Raw genomic sequence first — 5,197 nt, forward strand, 5'->3', positions numbered from 1 at the left:
CACCATCGAACCCTCCTCCACCGGCCATTCCATCTCCTCCACCTAGCCTCCATCATAAAAACCAATTTTTTTTTTTTAAAAAGAAGGGGGCAGCCAACACCATCTTCTCCGGCAAGCTTGCCGGAATCCGGCAAGCCTACCCTCGGCCCCCACCTTCCTCTTCTTACCCTCTTCTCAACACCTAAAAAAACAAAAAAAAAAAAAAACACAGCCAACACCATCTTCTCCGGTAAGCTTGCCGGAATCCGGCAAGCCTACCGTCGGCACCCACCTTCTTCTGTCTCCTCCCTACTCCGGCCACCCTCCACCTCCTCCCTACTCCGGCCCCTCTCCACCTCCAGCCGCCCACCGATTCTAGCCACCTCCACCTCTGCAAACCCGAGCCACCACCAAAACCCATTTAAACAAAAAACAAAAAAAAACAGTAGCCCATCTTCTTCCACCTCCAGCCGAGCCTCCCACAGCCACCCACTTTCTTCCCTAACCCTCCACCTTCTTCTCCTTCTCCAACCCCTAACCTCCATTACATCCATCACAAAACCCGAAACCCATTTTCGAAAAACCCACCTCCTCCTCCATCTTCTCCGGCAAACCGCCCCCGCTGCCACCACCATCAACCCCTCTCCGTGGCCACCCATCATCATCTCGAAATCCTACCCCAACCTCCATTAAAATCGCCCATCACCACCACCACCTCTACCATTTTGTATTTTTTTTGCAAATCCAAAACCCATATCAAAGAACAAAAGAACCACCCCCATTTCCATCTCCATTAAAACCTACCACAACCTCCACCACAACCCACCCAAACCGCCACCTCTGGAGCTCCATCACAACCCACCACCACCATCCTCTCAAACCCGAAATTCCCAAACCCAAAACCCACCACCATCCTCTCTAACCCGAAACCCGAAACCCAAAATCCTCCACCCACCTCCACCATCCTCAACCTCCAGCTCCACCACCACCCAACCCTTCGAAAATCCCCCACCGTCCTCCACCTTCACCTTCCTCAAAACCCGAAACCCGAAACCCCTTTCCCCACCTCCAAAAATCGAAACCCACTTCGAAAACCCACTTCGAAAACCTCCTTCACAGCCGCCCACCTCCAAGCCGCGACCGCACCCAAACCTCTCTCCACTGCCAGCCACCACCACCTCCTCCGATCACCTCTCCAAACCCTTTTATTTTTCTCCACCAGCCACCGCACCTCCCTCTCTGTTTTTTGCGATATTTGTCGCAAAAGAAAAAGAAAAAAAGAGAGAGAGAGAAAGAGAGAAAAAGAGAGAGAGAGAGAAAGAGAGAAAAAGAGAGAGAGAGAGAGAGAGAGGGAGAGGGAGCTCTCCAAACCCTTTTTTTTTCCAAGTCTTCTCCGCACCTCCCTCTCGGATTTTGCGATATCTGTCGCGAAAGGAAAAGAGAGAGAGAGAGAGAGAGAGAGAGAGAGGAGGGGGAGCTCGACCCCCAACTTCGTCTCCTCCAGCCGGCCTCTGCCCGTCCGCCAATCGCACCCATTTCCACCGACCATCCCATTTTGGCATCCCGCCATCAGACCTGGGTTCGTAGCGATCTTCAGGTATGTCATTCCTCCTCCTCTAATAGCTCGGGTAACATTTCCATTTATTGCTAATATTGATCGCACTAGATGTTTATCCTTGCTTCGTTTCTTTCGATTGAATGGTGTCTATTGCATCTATTTTGGCCCTGAGCATCGGGTAATGATTGTGATCGTCGGTCCTCTTTAGTTGTGGCTTTGATATATATATTTGAATGCCCTGAAATTGCAGATGGAGTGGGCTATGATTGGGGTTTGCAAATAAACTTCAGTTGTATTATACTTTGATTACAAACTAATTTGGGACTGCTCGGTCCTCGCAAGTTGGTCTTGGTTTTTTAATGCACTCTGCAACTCTAACTTGTTTTTGGATACCTCTGTGCTTACAAATCGAATTTAGCTGTATTACTCTTTGATTATCCTTGCCACCTGTTAATGATATCAGGCTTATGATTCCCAATAGATTCGACCATCCAGTTGGCCTATGGGGTATTCTTCCCTTCAGATGCTCTTGGCCAATATTGATATATTCACTCAGGGCATCGGTAATTCTTGGTCAGTTTGTCTGACTAGCCGGTTGTGTGGTGATACCCTAAGACCATTTTTCTTCTCCCTGCTAATTGGGCTTTCTTTGTGTACTTCTAATTGAATCGTAGAAATCTCAGAGCCTGCCCTTCCCTTTTCACTCATTCTTTTGGGGTTCGTGTTAATGCTTGGGTTTCGTCTTCTAGAGTTTCCTTTTGTTTTTGGAGTCTTCAGGGGAGTTTGAGATTGTCGTTAGCATTCGATATCTTCGTCCATTTTCGAAAAACTTCCCCGGCGGAGGCTATGACGGAATGCTTCTTGGGCCAACCCTTTCCCTTCCTGCCTTAGAGTTTTCGCAGGTTAAGGGATTCCTTCTTCCTTTTTAGAGTCTGTCATAGAGAGTTTAGGAGTCTGTCCTTTCATCTTTCAGAGTCAGTCTTCAGCATAGGAGTCAGTCCTGTCATTATAGGGGTTAGGATTCTGTCCATCCCCTCATCAAATCACGTGATTTTTATCCGCTCCTGCAAGGTATAGGATGCTGTCCAACCCTTGCAGAGTTGTTATTCTGTTCATCCCCCCCCGCAAAGCATAGGATGCTGTCCAACCTTTGCGGGATATCAGGAGTCTGTCCTCCCCTTATGATGATAGGATTCTGTCCTCTTGTGTCAAAAAAAAATCAAAAACATCTGAAAAATCAAAAATCTCAAAAATCTCGAGTCATTAGAGTGTAGTTAGGAAAATCTAGTCCGAACTACGGATGGCTTGATCCCCAGCTGAGGGGTACGTAGGCAGCTCAGGCGTGCTGCTGGCATCCTGAGTCCAGTCACCATTTCTTTTCTACACTATTTTCACAAGTTTTACACACCATTTTTTTTAATCACCATTTCACAAACATTTCTCACCTTTTCGTCCACCCGAGTTCAGTCAAACCTTTTTAATAAATATTTTCAAACATTTCAAAACAAAAGCAAAAATGGGCAAGGATGGTGACTGCCGGGTCACTCGGAGCCCTCTTTTCATTCCATTTCCGGTTTTCATCGTGATTTTCGGTTTCCATCGGTTTTCTGATGTTTTATCGGGTTTTGGGACGGGCGATGACGTAGCGTGGCCCCTTTACTGGGAGTGCCCTCGCTGAGCCCAACGATAGGTTATGACGATCGCGAGACTTGTCCGATCTTCAGCAGATTAGGATCGCTGGGCTTGATTCATTTTGAATCGCCCTCTGAGCCTATCGTGTGTTCCATCTTCTTTCCCCTGGCATTTTGGCTTTCACGTGCCGTTGATTTTTCGATTTCTTTCTTTTCTTACACCTTTTAGCTTGCTGTGCGCTTATCTTAGATTTCTTATGCATTCTAGTTTGTTTGTTCTTCTAGCGTGCGATCGATTGCCATTTTCTTAGTCTTATCTCTTGCATAGGCTCGCATGCTAGTGTGTTTACCTTACTGCTTTGATTGCTTAGCTATAGCGTTTATCCATTCGTCTTAGCCTGATTATCTGTCTAAACTTAGATATTTGCTTTCCTTATCTCACTATATCTGTCATTATCTGTTTAGCTGTAGCTATGCATGCAATTGTTTATTGCTTAGCTATGCATGCAATTGTTTATTGCTTTCTTAGATGTGATGAGTTAGGATTAGATGCGATGAGTTAGGATTTGGATGTTCACTTTCTTTGCCCATCCCCGGGTCATGCATGCTTAGATAGACATTATCTCGGACATGATGGTTCCCATTTCACATGATTTTTGCCCAAAACTCTTCAAAGTTAATAATAAATGGCATAAGAGACCAGGTGCTCGCACTTGGGCGAATCGGGGGCGCCTAATCCCTTCCCCATTCGTCATCAGGCACGGACCCTTTGTATCTCTGGTTATCTGTTGCGACAGAGCACAGCATGGGATCCAGGGCCCACTTCCTTGGATGGCGACTCTTTCTTTGTTTAAGGTGCGTCTCGAATCCGGGCTGGTCCCCGAATCGAGAGGTATCTCACTTCACATCGCCGCTCATGCTGTGAGGGGCACTCTTTCGAGAGTTCCTTGGTGGAGCTCTCCTTCACGTGGACGATCCTGAGAGACTCGCGTGGGGGCACGTCCCCCCGCCCCTCTCGGATTGGGTTCCACAGATTGGCGACTCTGCTGGGGAGTTTTTGAAACATTGCCTAACTCTGTAAAAATGCCATTTTAATTAATTTTGAAGAAATTTGGGTCAAAATCAAGTTAAATGAGAACTTTATCGTTAGAAATCCAGGGGCACCAAGTAGGTGCGTAACTAAAACAAGGGATTCACACACTGCACATCATACATTGTCATATTCTTTATTTCTTTCATTATTTTCATTATTGGCCTCAGGGAATAGATATGACGCGTACCAGTTGGGAACCGTTGTATCTATTTCCGAGCTATGCGCCGGAGCTGCAGCCGTAGACACTGGGTGTGCTGGTGTTCTACAGCAGCCGATGAGCAATGAACATACTTTGTATAATGCTGGGTGTGCTGGCGTTATACATCAAGGGTATGGTCATAAGCATAGTACCCTGCAGAGATGCCTGGGCCCTACTTTTATTTCATTATATAATGTATGTATATATTAGTTGCTCCCTTTAGAACCAAAATTAGGGAACCCTTGCTAGGACACTATATATATGTACTCATATAGGACGAACATGTGCGACCAGCATATGTGAGCCTAGGATAGAAGTCAGCCTACCCATGTAGTGTAGAAGGGTAAGTCACACCGTGGTTACCCGCCGCGTTTTCTAGTACACTCACAAGCACTTTCGAGTCGAGACCTCCTTGGCTCCGCTAGATTAGACTAGGGTTGGTGCCCCTGGTTAGTATGTATATATATGTACATATTTGTTATTAGATTAGGGTTTACTTCCTAGTTAAGTTTTCCTTCATAATCTAATCAATTATTCTTCTCTATCCATTCTGTGGATTATCATCAGATGCTTGGCTCTTTTAGCCATGATCTATCTCCCATGTGCTTGATCATTTGATTGATCCTGATCATATGTACTCCGAATGTCGATTATGAGTCTATCTTGCCATTATTATTACCGGAGTGTGTGTTCTTGCTGAGAGCCCTGCTTTATCTTGACCATGACGGCATATTCTT

Source organism: Tasmannia lanceolata, unplaced genomic scaffold (genome assembly GCF_043159265.1).
Source record: "Tasmannia lanceolata isolate RefF3 unplaced genomic scaffold, GAP_Taslan_0.1 ptg000007l, whole genome shotgun sequence".
Taxonomy (NCBI): domain Eukaryota; kingdom Viridiplantae; phylum Streptophyta; class Magnoliopsida; order Canellales; family Winteraceae; genus Tasmannia; species Tasmannia lanceolata.